Genomic DNA, 18,262 nt, shown 5'->3' with positions numbered 1-18,262 from the left:
TTTATGGTTTTTGAAGTTCCAAGACATACAGCAGGCTCAGGGGGTAGACAGGTAGGTAGATGGGACCGGTATTTAATAGTCCCGTTTTACAGATGAGTAACCTGAGGCCCAGAGGGGAGGAGGGCCTGGCTTGGTGAGTGTGTAGCAGAGCTGGGGCCTAAAGAGACCCCTGTCCTGCTGCTCTGAGGTGCCTGTGCTTTGGCCTAAGATTTCAGCCTGAGGGTCCTAAGGGAGACCAGAGGTGGAGGCTTGGAGAGGTAGCTAACTAGACACAACGGGTTATCTTGAGGAAGGTGCCCAGGTGATAAGACCAGGCAGCTGTTCCTTAAGTGCTTTCGAACATCATAGGTAATTTCTGATGTCTGGCTATTTTTACATCGTTTGAGCTGGGTTTTTTTTTTCTTACTGCCAAACTAGCTTTTGTTTATAATAAACATCTGAAGGTTGCTAGTAAACCCTCAAAGGCCCTTCCTGACTGAGCAGTGGCTTGCCCTCTCCAGGTGTGGACTCAGCAGCCTGGCCTTCCTGATTCTTCTATCTCCCTTTGCATTTCTGACTGCCCCAAGTTCACCGTCCCTGACTCACAGAAGATGAGCATGTGTGAAGGCCCCAGGGCAGACCACAGGGAGCAGCCTGCCCAGATGCTGTCCTGAGCCCACCATGGCTGGTTCACTCTGGGAAAGCGACCATCTTGTCTTCTCCATCCTCAAAGCCTGAGCTCTGTCCCACCAACCCCGACGGTATATCCTTGTCCCTCAGACAGATGGACAGAGGGAAGGATTGTGACCTCAGGGACAAAAGGCAGTGGCACTAGCAGGTTCACAAATGTTGCTTTGAGCCAGAGAAGCTGTGCCCTAAGCACACAGCCCAGAGGTTATCTCTGTCACTGCCCTGCTGGCACGGATTCACACACACACACACACACACACACACACACGCACACATGTTCTGGGTAGGAGCCCAGCCAATGCTTCCTCAGCCACACACACACACACACACACACACACACACACACACACACACACACACAGATGAACTTTTAATTACACAGGTGAAGGGGCCAGTGGCCCCACACACTTACTGGAACTGGCGTGGCACATTAACTGAGTGTGCACCCAGTCCAGGCCAGTCAGCGCGGAGGCTCATCCATGAGCATTTGTTCTCCCTCTGGGCTTCAGGACCAAGTTCCCACGCTTCCCTGAAACAGGCTTGTGAAAGCCTTGTGATTCCCAGACCTGACACATGCTCACCCACGGGCAGCGGGACAGGGTGTGCTGGCAGCCAGGCTGGTTGTGGCTGCACAGGAGGCATCTGCACCCACACAGAGACAGAGGGGTTGGCAGGGGTGGGCAGGACTGAATCGGACGAAGGAGGAAGAAGAGCTGATAGCTGAGTCAGAGGCAGGGAGGAATGCAGATATGCCACCCAGACACCACGGTGCAGGGTTGGTCAGAAGGGGCAATGCAGAGCCATAGAAAGACTATTCCACAATTGTCCAAGCCTGCTCCCTTGTTTCTGTGTTTCTGTGCCCTTCTTGGTCAGCCTGTGCCAGAGCCAGGGTCTCTACTGTCTTCTATCTGTCTAGCTATCTTGCAATGCTGGAAATCAAACTTAGGATCTTGTGCATGCTTGGCAAGTGCTCCAACCACTGAGCTATATCTTCAGCCTTGCTATGTAGCCCAAGTTGTTCTCAAACTCAATATCCTGCTGCCTCCACCTCCCAAGTGCTGGGATTACAAGGCTGTACCACCATGCCTGGCTAGGGTTTGTGCTTTCTAGTTGAAGCTGGTCCCCTCTGCCCTGAGTCTGGCCCTGTACTAACAGGGGTGGCTCCCCAAGGCCTGTGGGAGACTAGGCAGACAAAATTGTCCTTAGTGTCCTTACAGTGCAGTTGATGCAGCCCAGGCTAAGCTCAGATGGGAACAGAGTGATCTGCATTTAGAGGCAGCCTGGCACACGCACCCCACACCCCCATTCTGGAAGCTGCATGTGAGCAGGGCTATTTGTGTCTTAGAATTGACCATTCCTTAGCACATAATGGGCACAACTGGGCCAGATGCTTATCAGATACTAGACAAATGACTGAGCAACTCATGGACTCCTAGGGATTGGAAATGAGCCTGTGAATGGAAGGGTTTTGGTTGGGTTTGGACCCAAGTTCTGCTAGACCCCCCCCCCCCAGGAAATCCCTGGAGGATGTTATTAAACCACCTGCTCTCATGAGGTGGCTCTCCTTCCAGAACCTAGCCTCTGAAGACTGGCCAGCACCTTCCTCCTGCCCTGCAGTCCCTTCCTTCCGTGGGCACAGAGCTGAGCCTAACACCAGCTCACACTCTGAACCTACTGTCTCTCCCTACACCCCAGCTCTTACACCCCTTATTCTAGCCCCCCCATACCATTTCTTTTCTCATGCCTTGTTGAAAGAGGAGTGGTAATTAATAGCTACAAGCCAAGAGCTTTCCAGTCCACAGAGCAATCGAGTGATGTACTGATGTTTCAAAAGTTAGGCTCCTTTGGTTCCTACTTTAAATTTTCTTTGTTAATTTCTTTTCTTGAGGTACTGGGGATCGAACTTAGCAGCCTCGAGCAGCTAGGCAAGCGCTCTACCACTTGAGCCATGCCTCAGTTAAGTTACAGTTTAGCCACATATGAAAGCCCTTTCACTCTGTTCCCACAAGGATAAACGTAATGGAGGTATTTACATTTTGTGTTTTGCTTTTGTTTAACGACAAAAATTAATAGGCTCTTACCCATGACTGCTGCAATTGTCTGTTGTTGTTTTTAAAAGATTATCATGGGCATCTCTCCAGGCCACTAGATATAGATTTCCTCTCATTCATTTTAATGGCTGAATAAAACCCCACAGCATCGTGAATCGTGATTTCATTATTCACCTGAGGACTGGCATTCTGGTTGGCTCCAGCTTTTCCCACCATGAGCAGTGCTGAATGTCTTTCCAGCTGTGCCTTGCCAGCCAGAGCTTCTCATCTATCTATGGTGGCTAGGTTTCCCAAGATGAGGCCATGTGTCTTCAATTTCAAGAGACATTGCCAAACTCTAGTTTTATAATGTTCTGGTCATTTATGCTCACGTCAGTGAAACTACTCATTTACCTGGGTCCCTGAAGGCTGTGAATATTATTAAGATTTAAGATTGTGGCCAATGTACGGAATAGGAAATAACATGTCATTGTTTTAATTTGCGTTCAAGGATATCTCTTCATGGCTTTATTACTTATTGATTATTTAGAGTTCCTCTTTTAAAAATTGTCTGCCCAGTCGGGCACCAGTGGCTCATGCCTGTAATCCCAGCTAGAGATCTGAGATCATGGTTCGAAGCCAGCCAGGACAGAAAAGTTCATGAGACTCTGATCTCCAGTAAACTACTCAAAAAAGCCAGAAGTAGTGCTGTGGCTCAAGTGGTTAAGCACTAGCCTTGAGCAAAAGAAGCTCAGGGCTGGTGCTCAGGCCCAGAGTTCAAGCCCCAGGACTGGTAAAAATAAAATAAATAAAAATAAATGCCTGCCCAAAATCTATTGCTTACTTTTTATTAAGTTACTGTATTTTATTGTGTGTGTGTATTGTTTTGTTTCTCTCTCTCTCTCTTTTTGCTAGTCCTGGGGCTTGAACTCAGGGCCTGAGCACTGTCCCTGGCTTCTTTTTGCTCAAGGCTAGCACTCTACCACTTGAGCCACAGCACCACTTCTGGCTTTTTCTATTTTATGTGGTGCTGAGGAATCGAACCCAGGACTACATGCATGCTAGGCAATCACTCTACTGCTAAGCCACATTCCCAGCCCCTTTTGTTTTGTTTTTGAGACAGGTCTTCCTCAGTAACCTAGTCTTGCCTTGAACTCAAATTCCTCCTGCCTGTTTCTGGAGTGCTGGGATTGCAGACATGAACCACCACTCTGCCTACTATTCATCTTTTTATGTACATGTGTGCTGGTCCTAGTTTTTTAACTCAGAGCCTAGGCACTATCCCTGAGCATTTTTTGCTCAAGGCTAGTGCTCTACAGACATTTATTGGACCTTGATCCTGAGATCTCAGCCTCCTGAGTAGCTAGGATTACAGCTGTGAGCCACCAGCACCCTGCCCAGTTATTCATCTTGATTTGTATGTGTTCTTTGTATGTTAGAAATAGTTTTCACTCCTTTTTAATTTTGCAATTCACTAAAGCATCTTTTGCCACTTAAAAACAAAAAACAATTTAATGTGTATATAAAGTATGTCTTTTACTTTGTGGGGTTTTTGTTTTGTTGTTTGTTGTCCTTGTTGTTTTTGTCAGTCGTGGGGCTTGAACTCAGAGCCTGAGCACTGTCCAAGAGCTTTTGATCTGAAAGTTAGTGCTCTACCTCTTTGATCCACAGTGCCACTTCCAAATTTTCTGGAGGTTATTTGGAGATAAGAATCTCATAGACTTTCCTGCCTGGGCTGGCTTTGAACCACTTTCCTCGGATCTCAGCCTCATGAGTATCTAGGATTACAGGCATGAGCTACTGGTACCCAGCTTACTTTGTGGTTTCTAGGTTTCTTATTTTGCTCTGAAATGTCTTCCTCACCCCCAAGGTTTTATAAAAGACTAAATAAAACATGTAAATAATATGAGAATAAAAGAAAGCAATATAGGACAAAATTACCCAAAAGAACAAATACATAAAGACAAATATCATGAGCTGGATGGAAAACCAGAAGTCAAGCTGTGGCTCAAAGTGGCAGAAAGCTAGCTTTGAACAGAGAAAGCTCAAGAACAGTGCCCAGGCCCTGAGTTCAAGCCCTGTGACTGACAAAAACAAATAAATAAAATCATTATATTAATTGACCAAGTACTTGAACCACATCCAGTCAAAATGCAAGTCAGGAATATCTATCATCCTAATTCAACAGGATTTTGTGGGGTTTTTCAGTGCCAGCCTTAAACCCAGGGCCTTGCACATATTTGCTCAACCACTAACCTCCACCCCCAACCCCTATATTTTTAACTAACAAGCCAAGAAAAATAAAAGCTTCTGTTAATCTTGGAAAAGAAGACAAGTAATACTACTTGCAGATGGCTTGACTATATACCAAGAAAATTCAACAGGTTGTACCAAAATGACTTAAGAAAATTTGGAAATTGATAAGACATCAGATATATCTATAAGAAACTAATAGCTTTATACTGGTTAATTAGAAGTTGCTATGGGAAAACTCATCTGGAATCTCAATAAAAAGTTTTTAAATGGCCAGGCATCAGTGGCTCACACCTGTCATCCTAGCTATTTGAGAGGCTGAGATTAAGAGGATTGAAGCTTCAGGCCAGTGCTGGGCACAGAGCCCTCCCCTGTCATCCTAGCTGTTAATAGAAAGCCTAAAAATAGGCAAATTGAGGTCCAGACACATGCCTAGACAGGAAATGAGATACTAGATTAAAAAAAAAAAAAACAGGTCTGGGAATATGGCTTAGTGGCAAGAGTGCTTGCCTCGCATACATGAAGCCCTAGGTTCGATTCCTCAGTACCACATAGATAGAAAATAGCCAGAAGTGGCGCTGTGGCTCAAGTGGAAGAGTGCTAGCCTTGAGCAAAAAGAAGCCAGGGACAGTGCTCAGGCCCTGAGTCCAAGGCCCAGGACTGGCAAAAAACAAAACAAACAAACAAAAAAAACCACCAGTGCAGCCAAGTGCTGATGGCTCACGTCTATAATTCTAGCTACTCAGGAGACTGAGATCTGAGGATCTCAGTTCAAAGCTGGCCTGGGCAGGAAAGTCCAGGAGACTCTTATCTCCAATTAATCACAGAAAAAGTCAGAAGTAGTGCAGTAGCACAAGTGAGAAAAAGGAGCTTACGGACAGTGCCAGACCCAGGACTGGCAAAAAGAGAAAAAGAAAAAAAAAAAACAAAACAGTGCAGAATAGGACTGGATGTGCTGCTCAGCAGTACCTGCCAAGCAAGCTCAAGACTAAGTTCAAACCTCAGTTGTATCAGAAAGAAAAGTATTAGAGGGCTGGGAATATGGCCTAGTGGTAAAGTGCTCACCTCGTATATATGAAGCCCTGGGTTTGATTCCTCAGCACCACATATATAGAAAAAAGCCGGAAGTGGTGCTGTGGCTCAAGAGGTAGAGAGCTAGCCTTGAGCAAAAAGAAGCCAGGGACAGTGCCCAGGCCCTGAGTCCACGCCCCAGGACTGGCAACAAAAACAAAGAAAAGTATTACATGTCTTGGAAACAAATTTTAAAGAAAATTACAGGACCAATATGAAGAAAATTACAATAGAGTTGTGGTGTATTTGTCTGCTTGCACAACTGTCACACAATACCACAGTCTGGATGGCTTAAACAACAAAAAAATTGTTTTCTCCCAACTCTACAGTGTGGAGGACCTAGATCAAGGTGTCAGTGGAGTTGTTGTTATGAGGCCTGTCCCTTGGGATGAAGTATACATTTGAGAAAAGAAAGGCAGAATCTCTCTTTTCTTTTTATATCTTTATTGTAAAGATGATGAACAGGGGGGTTACAGTTACATAAGTAAGGTAAAGAGTACATTTCTTTTTAAACACTGTTACCCCTTCCCTCATTTTCTCCCACTTACCCCTCCCCAGCCTCCTCCCTCCAAGTTGTGAAGTTGCTTTCTAACATAATGTCTGGTAGTATCATTGTTGCATTAGTTCATCCTTTGTCCTGTTCTTTCTTTTTCTTTTTAATTGTTGAGGTGTTGTACAGAAAGGTTACAGTTTCATATGTAAGGTAGTGAGTACATTTCTTGTCATACTTGTTACCCCTCCCTCATTTTTCTCACACCCTCCCTCCTCCCAACCCACCCACCCTCCTGTCCTACTGTTTCTGTAATTCCTTTTCTTCCATGTATCAGATAAACTTATATACAAGACAAAGAGTACAAAAACTAAAACAGAGGGGAAAAATAGAAATAACTGCATACAGGACATAATAGGAACCTCTTGTTTCCAATTCTTGAAGTTCATTTTGATACACTTCATTACATATGGTCCTATGTACTTAGCGATTGGGCAATTGTGATCCCCAGCTAAGAAAGTCATAGAAAGGCAGAATCTCGAGGAGTCTTTTCTTACAAAGAACCAAATTTATATGTGTATTATAATTCTTGTCAGATTCCCAATAGAACATTTAGGAAGGAAGGAATAAATTTATTTCTTAAGTTCATAAATACACAAATGTTCTTAGCCACACTATTCACAATAGCCAAAAAATGGGAGCAACACAAATGACCACCAACTGATCAATGGATATTCAAAAGTGGCATAATCAATCAATCCATGGAATACTCTTCAGCCATAAAAAGGAACTGAAGGTCAAGCATGGTGACACACACCTATACTCTTATCTACCTCTCTGTTCAGGGCTTATTTTTTGTCCTTTCATTTGACTGAATGTTTGTGTCTCCCACTCCAATTCATTTTGAAGCTATAAACCCTAGGATGGCCATGTTAGGAGCTAGGGTCTCTAAGGAAGTAATTAGGGTTAAATGAGGTCATAGGGTGGAGTCTTGATCCAGACTGAGGTAGGAAAATAGAAAGTTGGAGGCCAGCCTGAGGATGTAGAGAGACCCTGTCTGAGGAAAGGAAGGAGAGGAAGTGAAAGGAGGAAGGGAAGGAGGCAAGGAAGGAGAAAGGGAGGGAGGGAAGGGAAAGGGAAGGGAAGGGAGAGAGAGAAGGATGGGCAGGAGGGAATTGAGGTAGTGATTCATGTTATAAGCTGGATGAACCCTCAGAACCCTCAGCGCATTAGGCCTAGTCAAAGGAGCCAGAGTAAAAAGGCTACATACTGTGTGATCCCATTTGTATGAAATGTGCTAATGGGCACACGTTTCTTTTAAACTTGATGAAAGCATTCTAGAAGTAGGTAGTGGTGATGGTTAGACCACTTCACAACCATACTAAAAATCACTTCTTTGTATATGCTCAAAAGGCGATTTTTATGGGATATGAATTGCATTTTAATTAAAATTCATAGGGGAGTCAGAGAATAGCTGATATACTAGAGAATAAGTACCTAGGTGAGTAAGGAGAGTGGAATCCAAGTAGAATAGACTTAAGAATGTACGGAAGCTGAATGTAAGGTAGCTTTTCAACTCAGTGAGAAGAGAGAAGATTTATTTAAAAACCAGAAATAGTACATTTAGATTCCCAAATGCATCCCCAAACATACTAAACATCTAGATGTTTAAAATGAGCCAGGAGTGGTGGTACATGCCTGTAAGTCCCAGCTAAGTAGGAGCTTGAGGCAGGAAGATCCACTGAGCCCTTGAATGTCACATCAGCCTGCGCAACACAGGAAGACTCCATCTTTAAAAAGGGAAGGGAAGAGGAAGGGAGGGGAAGGAAAGGTTGGAAGGGTAGGAGAAGGGAAGGAAAGAGGGAAAGAGCAAGAATGGTCCTTTCTTCCAAGGAAAGGGAAGGGGAATAAAGAGGAAAGAGGAACGCAATCAGGGAAAGAGCAGGAGTGGTGGTCCTTTCTGTTAGGAAAGATCAAGCAGATGACAGGAGAGAAATAGACAGAGACCCCAACAGATAGATGAGGATTTAATCATCTCTGTAGAGGGGCTTTATGTAATACCAAGCTATCAGAGAAACAAGGAGAGAGGGGCATGGGGGTTTTAGGGTTTACATACAGTTGGTGATGAGTCTTTTGGAATGTCTTTGTGGTTGTAGCATACTGTCCTGCGTTGGTGTCCATACAGCTGTGGTGGACTGTGCCCTTTCAGATAAGGTCAGGGGTGAAGTCTTGCTGAGAATAACTCAAGGACAGGGATAAGATTCCAGGGAGATTTTCCAGAGGGGCATCCCCAGGGTGGGTGGTAGTGGGCCATGGGAACAACATTGAATTATGAGAACAAAGCAGATTCCTATCACTTCCTTCCCAGGACAGCTGGTGACAGCTGTGGCCCCAGCAGGACAGGTGGGCTCACCACCTGGTGTGCTCCTCTCTCCTTCCCCTGGAGCCTGGGTGTTGATTTGGGTGGAACATTTTCCCACAGTCCCATGGCTAGCTCCAGGAGACATCATTCACCCACAGGAAACATCGCAACTGCCCCCAGGAAGGCATGGCCTGCATTCCCTCCTGGTATCTGTCCCCAGAGTCTGGCCTGGGAAGTCGGTGCAGATGGGGTACCCACTGGCTCCAGCCAGCCCAGCACATCACCCCTCCAAGTTTCTATCACTTTCTCCTTCCTTGTAAGGTGGGAAGTATCAACATCAGAGCCCAGACCAAGGGCCCTCTTCCCCTTCCAGGGAAGCCACCTCTTCTCCCTGCTCCCAGGAAACAAACTCCTACTTCTGCCTTGAGGCTAATGGAGTTCCTTCTCTGCCAAGGCTGAGGTAGCCCAGGGCCCTCCAAGGGAGTCTCCTGTCTCCCACCCTCGTCAGGCTGAGCCAGGCTCTGCTTCCTGCCTGGCCTTGAACAGAATAACAGACTGGCTCCCTTCCAGGTCTGTTCCAGAAAAGTACTTCGAGGTTTTGGCTTAGTTCCATTTGGGTAATTTTAAGAAAAATGAAAGTTTCAGTGTCACTTCACTGGCTTGCTAGATCTTAAGCAATTTATTAAAACTCCTAAGCTGGTTCTGGTCGCAGTCCACTGAAAGCAAGCCTCGGGCTTCTGTTTGGGCTGAACCCTCTGGCTTAGCTCCGGCCACAGAGGTTCACCAGGAGCTGCCCTTAGCCAGTGACACCGCCCCTGCTGACCTGTCCACCCCCACCTCCCGGAGAAGCCTCGATGGAAGCGGCACTGGCCTCAGCCAGAGTGCCCTGTGACTCATGGTCATTATCTTATTTGGTGCTCAGAGCAGCCTGTGGGGCAGCCACAGACGGTGAAATTGACTGTTCATGATGGATGACAAGGGATGTCTGCCCAAGGTCACGTCAGCTGCTGGGCTGTAACCATGAGGGCTAGAGGCCCAGGCTTCTGTATCCCAGCCCACCTTGTCCTCCTGAGCAGAATGCATGGAGACACTCTAGCCCACACCCCTACATGCACTGGCTCTGCCCTTTCTGATTGGAGCAGAGGAGATCTCATTGCTAAGAGCAGGGCCCAGTGAGGCTGGCTCAGAGCAGGGGTCGGCCACTAGGCTGCCGAAGAGCAGGGTTGTGGAGACAGAGCAGGCTAGCCACAGATGGTCCTGCCTTTCCCAGCCCCATTCTCATCCCTGCCTATATCTGAACACCCTGCAGTGTGCACTTGCCCTGCCCATACTCCCAGAACACACACAAACATACACTCGCACACGCATACACATGCTCAGGAGAAGAAGGGTCAGTCCCTCGTTTCTGTTCAGAGCTCCCCTTTTGCTCCCAGCCAGACACAGTGAAGGCCATGGTCAGTTTGGCGTGCTTTTCCCCCAAGTGGAATTTGGGACAGGGAGAGGAAAGTCTGTCCATCCATCCAAGGCCATGCAACCTCAGAACTGTTTTGTAGTGGACAGGGTAGTGATCTCCCTGTCACGGGGAGCATTCAGGCAAGGGCTAGTTTTTATGGTGGGGATCCTATGTATCAGAAATGAGAAGAATCTCACTGTGGGCTTTTACTGTGTGTCCAGAGTTGGATTACCATGTTGGGACCAGCTCTGGGCAGAGGATTCTCTGGCCCAAGGCTGAGCAAACCGCATATCCCCCGCCAGCTTTGGACTTGAGACCTCTGTCTCGTTAGCGTAGAACGGCAGCCAGCTGAGCTAATAGGCAGTTCTTCGGCAGCCGTTTTTCCATGGAACGCATATGCTGTTTCCTGCCTTCTTAACGCAGCGTGCTATTTATACCAGTCAAGCCATTCATTCTTAATGAGCCGCGGTTGTGGATTGTAAAATGCTTTATTTCCAGACAGGATCACTCCCTGCCCAGAGCCAGCTGTTTTTATGCCGCCTTCCCTCTTCCTCTGCTCCTAAGAAATTAGCCTATTGAAGCTCCTCGGAGCCCTTGGCTGGCCTTACCCCCTCATTTCCCAGTGGACTCTGAACTTGCCTTTTGGCCTTCCTTCGAGTAGCTGGAGTGTGTGCGGGTGGCTGAAGCAGGTGGGAGCTGGGCAGAGCAGGAGGACATCCACGTTGGGAGGTGGGAGGAGGGCAGAGCAGGAAGGCATCCATGTTGGGGGGGGGCAGAGCTGGGCAGAGCAGGAAGGCATCCATGTTGGGGGGGTCAGAGCTGGGCAGAGCAGAAGGGTGTCCGTGTTGGGGGGTGGGAGCTGGGCAGAGCAGGAGGGCATCCCTGTTGGGATATAGAATGCTACCTAACTTGAGCAGGTCAGACACTTGCCCATGTTATAGAGCAGTGACTTGATCACTTAATTGAATTGCTTAAATGTGTTGTCAGAATTTTTAAATATAGGGACTTATCACTTATTTTTTTAAACAAATGAAGTTCTACCTTCTTTTTTGAACATAGGAAGGTCTGCCAGTACCACTGATCTCTAGGGAAATCAATGGAGCTAGGTAGCAGCTTCCCCTTCACACAAGGCTAGCATGCTTTTGTTTGCCACAGACCCCACTCTTCCCTGTTATCTTGACATTCTTTTAGCTCCATCCCTATCAAGTGAGAGTGGGAAAGCACTACCTAGCATGTGTGAGACCCTGAGGTCCAGCCCTAAGGTGAGGGAGGCCATTATTCTTTTCTTTTTTCCTCTTGTGTCCATACTTGTACTTGAATTCAGGGCCTGGCACTGTCCCTTAGTTTGTTCGTTTGTTTGTTTTACTTAAGACTGGCACTTGAACTCCAAGGCCTCACTTCCATTGTTTTAGTGGTTAATTGGAGATAAAAGTCTCATGGACTTTCCTGCCCCAGCTGGTTTTTGAACCTCAATTCTTAGATCTCCATTTTTAGATCTTAATTCTCAGTAGCTAGGACTACAGGCAGGAGCTGCCAGTGCCCAGCAGGCAATTATTCTTGTTTTGCCATTTCTGTGAAAAGAATAGAAGGTAGACCATCTATTGAAAGAGAAGTGGGTAGACTTCTGTGGAAGTGCGGGCTTCTCACATTCAATCCACTTCACTGGCTTGCCCTTCCACCTCCCTATGGAAAGCAGGGGCCTGACCATCTCAGGGGAAATAGAGGCCAGGCCACATCTGGGCTATTTTTTGTTTTTCTCTGTTTTGTTTTTTGGGTCAACCATGGGGCTTGAACTCAGGGCCTGGGCACTGACTTTGAGCTCTTTTGCTCAAGGCTAGCACTCTACCACTTTGAACCACATTACCGCTTCCAGTTTTCTGGTGGTTAATTGGAAACAAGAATCTCATGGATGGGGAGGGACCATCTCTGGAGCAGAAGCAGGAATGACCCTCCATTGCCCCACCATACCTCCTGCTCCCCTAGTAGCCCTTTGTCTGTCCTGGGTATTCTCATTGGCTTGGAGATTGATTTTCCCAGGAGCAGAAGGCTCTCATTAGCCACACCACAGAGGTTAGGGACACAACTGTCACCTCTCATTTGCCCAAACCTGATGATAGCCTCAGTGGATTGGTTGTTTCCAGCTTCAAGGTGAGGTCTTGGGGCACCAAGCAGGAAAAATAGGCTCTGAGTCCAGTGTAGCTGAGCAACACAGAGCTGCCACCAGACGAGCTGGCGTGAGGCTCTCTGTACACAGTACAGCACATCCCTCCCTAGCCGCTCACCTGTCTCGCCAGGTGAAGCTACAGCTTAATTCAACCCACTCTAGATTGGGCAGCCTTTGGGAACCTGGAGAAAGTGAATAAATGTGGCCTCCCACACTATCTTGCTCCAGGAAAGCCCTGGGCCATAGCAGTGATGGCTCGTGGCACTCTCCAGCTGTTCCTGGGACCTACTGTCCATTCCAGTCTAAGTCCATCCTGGCAGGGGAAGTCAAGCTGATTTCCCACTGACAGAGCAAGAGCATGGCCAAAGTAGAGGCTCCACACAGGAAGTAAGGAAGGTCTTCCCCCTGCCTTCATTGCTCCTGGGGTAGGACCCAGTTAAGGCATGCGGTCCATCTCCTTGGGGCTGAGGAGGAACTGAGATTCTGGTGAAACTATGTCAGAGGTCTGAAGGATGAGAGACAGAAAGACACAGAGACAGAGTCTAGAGACAAAAACTGAGAAGAACCAAGAGGCAGACCCAAGAAGATTAGAAATACATGTGGAGACTCAGAAGTGAGGGAAATAAAGAGGAGATGAAAGGCAGGGATTTCTTTTTTTAATTGTGAGAGCCTGGCATAGTGGTGCAAGCCTGTAAGCCCAGCACTCAGGAAGCAGTGGCCGGAAGATTAGTTCCAGGCTGCCCTGGGCTATACAAGAAGGCCCTGCTTCAAGAAAGAAAAGAAACAGTGAGGGAACAGAAGCCACTGTACAAAAGGAAATGTACTCATTACCTGACTCATGTAATTGTAATCCCTCTATAACATCACCTTTATAATAACAATGAAGTAAATTAACTTAGAAACAAAACCGTGAAAGAAGCTCAAAGAACACTGCCCTACTATGTAACTGTACCCCTTGTGCACAACACCTTGTAAAAATTTTTTGTTTAATTAATAAATAAATTATTTTTTTTTAAGATTTAAAAAAAAGAAGCTCAAAGAGAGATGAAGTAAAAGAGTTTCAGTCAGAGAGCAAACAGTGTATCTTGCCTCCCTGCCAAGGAGCAGGCTCAAGCAGGTGTGCTTACTGTGTTTTACATCTTCAGGAAGCAGAGGCAATCATTTGCCCCCAGACAGTGCAGAGAACACCCACACCAAACCAGCTCCTTGTGCCCTAAGTGCCTGAGCCAGGGCTGGCCCCAAAAGAAGCCTTCCCTAAGTTTTCCCCCCACACCTACATACCCCAGGAAGTTCTAACTGCCCCTCGCCCCACACTGTGCCCCTACCCATATACCTCATCCCCCACCCCCTCTGGAAAGACCAGGTCTCCACCTCCTTCTCTCCAGATCCCCTCAGTGAGGGCAAGGGACCTCAGGGTTTGCATGCCGGCAACCACAGCTCTATTGATCTGAGGATCTGTCTTTGTTAGCTGGTGCCTCCTGTCTGTCTGTGAGCCTGAAGGAGAGAGAAAATCAAAATCGATGGTGAATGAATGAATAAGCAAGCACAGGAGCCCTTATTTCCAGGCCTGCCTCTCAGCCTGCCCTAGGCTGCCCAGCTGCCCCTCCTCTGCCTGGGGTCATCCTCCAGGGCCTCCAGGGGCAGCCTGGAAGGAAAACTAATGAAGGGAGGGGGGGCTCCTCAGATGTTCCACCCTGACAATACTGAGGCCACAGCCTTGCCCTGCCTTCCTTGGGTTCCTTCTAACATGGTCAGTCAGTGTCCAGCCACCAGATCTCCTGGCTCCAAGATCTGGGCAGGAAGGACAGGAAGACTCTGATCCTCTTGCAGCTGCCAGCAGCCCCATCCCTGGAGGGGGCTGAGGAACTGGAGGAGTTCTGGGGACTGGGGAGCTTCCCAAGCCAAAGGAAGAGCTGGGTTCACCTCTCCCACACTGTAAACACAGGCCCTGGGTGACCAGCACACTGTCACCCTATGTCATGATAATCAGCTTCCAGTACCCTCTCTCCCCCTGCCCAGGCCAAGGCCACCTGCACTGTGCCCCTTGGCACAGTTCATAAAGGACTGAGAGCAGTGCCTGCCAGCAAGCACCAGGTCTTCTGTGGAGGCACGAGAGGCCCTTGGGCTCCAGGGGCTCCTGTGACTACTGGCATACCAGTACTCTGCTATCCTTGTGCAGGGTCTTCTGGGGTATCTTCAGAGCACAGCCAACAAGTGTTTGCTGAGTATCTATTTTGCCCAAGAACCCCACACAGGACTCAAGAAGGAGGCAGGTTTGGATTGAGGTACAGCTTTGCCTGCCATGGCTCCTGGCACAGTTGAGGTTAAAGCAAGCATTGGAAGGAATTCAGAGCTGGAAGGTGCTGAGAAGGAGGGGAGAGGGGTAGCGTTCCTTCCTTCCTGAGGTGGGTGGGATTATTCAGTAGAGGCTCCTGGGAAATGAATTAGAGTCTGATTTTTTTTTTTCACAGTATTTCTAGATTGGTATAGCTTTTGAAACTTACAAAGCCATTTGTCCCGCTGGGCATGATTTTATTTTTATCTCCATTTTACAGATGAGAAGCCTGAGTCTCAGTGATCTGAGGTATTCGCTCAAATGCACACAAAGCCCAGTCAGAGCTCAAACCTAGTTCATGCTGAACATGAACTACAAGGCACCTCCCACAGTGCTCTGACAGGGAGACCAAGCCAGAGCTAGCCACTAGGAGGGGAGGATTTCTGGAGATGCAGAGCTGTTAGGGGAGGCAGGACCTCATGCTGGGTAAGGTGGGTGAGCATTGATATTGATAGGTAAAGAAGGGTTACTTCCCAGATCAGCCTCTTTTTATTTTTTTTTTAGTACTATTCCTGAATTTTTATGCTCAAAGTAAGTGCTGTACCACTTGGCCACAGCAGCTCCAGTTCAGACTTTCTGCTGGTTAATTGGAGATAAGAATCTCATAGGCTTTCTTCCCTTAGCTGACCTTGCACTGTGATCCTCTGACCTCAGCCTTCTGCGTAGCTAGGATTATAAGTATGAGCCACCAGCACCCTGATCTGAATGGCTTCTGAAGGTCCCCAGTGCTGTCCACATTCTACCAAGCACAGCTTGGGGACCTTTACTCCATAGAAGTGGCCAGTGTGCCCCTGAGAGGTAGGTCTGGGCATAGAGCATGGTGACCAAGAGGCTAGCAATACCCCTGGGGGATGTGAGCCCATAAGTTCAGGAACCCGCCCCAACAAAATAGTTTCTGTCGGTTAAGTATCTGCCACATGACAGCCTCTGCCCTCCCTTCCTGTTAATGTTCACATCCCCCTCCATTTGCTCCTTGAGCCCACTGAGCAAGGAAGGTGAGGAAACTAGTGTAAAGTCACACAGCTAGAAGTGGCAACGGCAGGACACAAACCCAAGTCTGTGACTCAGAGCCAGGGCCTCCTCACCACCTCCAACTTCAGAGGCTCCACAATCCCAGCCGCTGAGGGGCAGCTGTCCCCTGAGCCAACAGGACCTGCTCTGTCTCTAAGCTATGCCAGGCTGGTTGGTCAGAGAGGACTAATTGGGATGTCTGTGGCCTCCCTAGGGCCTTATAATCATCATTCCTTTACATTAAAAAAAAACAACACTTTTTTTGATTTTAGTATGCAAAATTTTCCACCATCTGCTTTGCCTTGGCAGAATGTTTGCTGAAAATAGCTCCTTCCTCCCTTAATTCCCACAACTTCTGGGGGCTTTGGAGTCTCAGAGCAGAGCAACCGAGTGGATCGCAAGTGCCTCCCAGGCTGCCGATTGTCCTTGCACCAGGCAGGCAGATGTTATGTGGTCCAGAGGGGGCGTTTCCCCATCTATCAATCAGAAAGTGACATCAGGAATCTCTCCAGTGCTGGCCTGACCCCACAGAGTCCTAGGACTCAGACCTGGAGTGGCTTGCCTGGTCAGCTTCTTGGTTTTACCATGAGCCTGGAGAGGAATACCTGGGCTACCCAGAGAAGTGCTGGCCAAGCAGAGCCCAGAGATGGGTTCCAATTCCGGTGCAGCTATATGAGGCTGACTTGGGCCCCATCGCACAGGTCCCCTGGACCACCGCAGGCCAGCTGTCTTCAGAGGACAGCAGCTGCCACATGTGTCCTTTGAGGTAATCAAGGGAAACTTTCCAAAAAGGAATACTCTCCCCCCACTTCATGTACCAAAACTCGGAGTTTCCATGGTGATAGTCAAACTGCAGATCCATCCAAGAGTGAGCTGGTGGGGGAGAAGAGGGAGCTTGGCCCGTCCCCAAAAAAGCGGGCATAGCTGGCACTAAGTGTCTGTCCAGTGCTGAGGATGGGTGCCCAGCAGAACAGGAGCAGGGCAGTCCTTTTGAGAGTGACAGGGAGGCCTCAGGGACACCAGGATCCCCAGAAAGTGGTTCAGGACCTCAGGCCACCAAGGAGGGAAAGCTGGAGGGAGAGTCATTCCCTCCCTCCAAACCCCCAACCCAGCCTCATCACAGAGCACAGTGAATTCATGTAACCATACTGCTTCTCCTGAAGGCGATCAGGACCTGCTTCTCCCTGGGGGTTTCCCATCTTCAAGATGAAAACTAAGGCGTGGGCAGAATGCAAGGGCTTGTCACTGAGTCAGCCCAGACACAGCCTCTGGAGAATTTTAAATTTTTTTTTAAATCAAACCTCAGACATTCCAAGTGTTTTGTGGAGGATGGAAGAGCAAGGGCCAGAAGATTTATGAGCCTAAAATCTTCATTAATAGACCTGAAAGATTTACGATGCCAGCTGCTGTTAGGGGCAAATTAGCCCAGGGTTGGATTTTTACAGGGACAGGAAGACAAAAGAGTTCCTTCCTTGGCCATGAGAGGAAGCTATGACTAGTTGGGTAAAGAATGTTTGTGTGAGCTGCCCTTGGCCCAGTCTTCTCCGGGAGCCTCTTTTCTCAGTGACAGAAAGTGCCAAGGCCAGGCACCGACTGACACTGCAGACTTATTTCGGTTTGTTTCTTTCAAACAGGGCTTATGAGAACAGATTAGAAATGGGATTTGGGTCTGTTGCACAAAGCCTTCCACACCAAGGCCTAGCTACAGCTTGAAATCCCAGGCACAGTGAGCCAGGGGGCAGCTCATCCCAGAAAATGACTAGCTAGCTGGTCCTTGCTCTGGGACACCCTGGTGAACTCTTATCATCAGGCTAAGGCTGTCCCTGCTTTTCCACGATGGGGCCCTTTGGGGTGTGTAACAGCAGAAAAGACCAGGCAAAATGATGGGAACTTAGGAAAGTTTACTGGGTGATTTTTAACCTTATGCAACACAGGGACCCCATGAACACAAGGCAATATGGTGTTTTCACCTCACCTCCTGCTGCCATTCTGGACAGGCACACAACTCATATGGCACTCATGTCTTGTGATTTTAGTCTCACCTCTGGGACCACCTATAATAGAAGGAGAGGGGTAGAGCAATGGGGCAAATGAGCTTGATACTACAATCTAAGTCCTGGGACACCCTACCCCATAGTCTCCTGCCAAGCCTTTTGGCATTTTCCTATTGGCAACAAGGAATCCAGGAGTCACTCTACATCCCAGAGACTCCATGTCTACCTTAGCCTCTGACTACACAGATACTGCAGGTTGGCTGGGGAAAGGAAGGGAGCTGCAACATGTCTCCAAGTCAGGAACTATGAATAGATGCCAAAGCGCCTGGAAAACCAATGGGGAGGTCAGTCACCAGCTCTCCACAGAGACTGTCTTCCTCCTGGTCTCCATAGTACCTAGCTGCCCTCCCATTCCCTACTGCAACATTTG

The 18,262-nt window shown here is 47.9% G+C and overlaps 1 protein-coding gene across 10 annotated transcripts in view; it reads left to right on the top strand.

Moving 5' to 3' along the window:
- Positions 1-18,262, top strand: part of Rph3al (rabphilin 3A like (without C2 domains)) — a 128,483-nt gene that overhangs the window by 104,335 nt on the left and 5,886 nt on the right. The gene's annotated exons all lie outside the window — the stretch shown is intronic.

The sequence above is a fragment of the Perognathus longimembris genome, chromosome 17 (genome assembly GCF_023159225.1).
Source record: "Perognathus longimembris pacificus isolate PPM17 chromosome 17, ASM2315922v1, whole genome shotgun sequence".
NCBI classification, from domain to species: Eukaryota; Metazoa; Chordata; class Mammalia; order Rodentia; family Heteromyidae; genus Perognathus; species Perognathus longimembris.
Note: the sequence above shows the minus strand (reverse complement) of the source record. Positions and strands in the feature narration are given on the sequence as shown.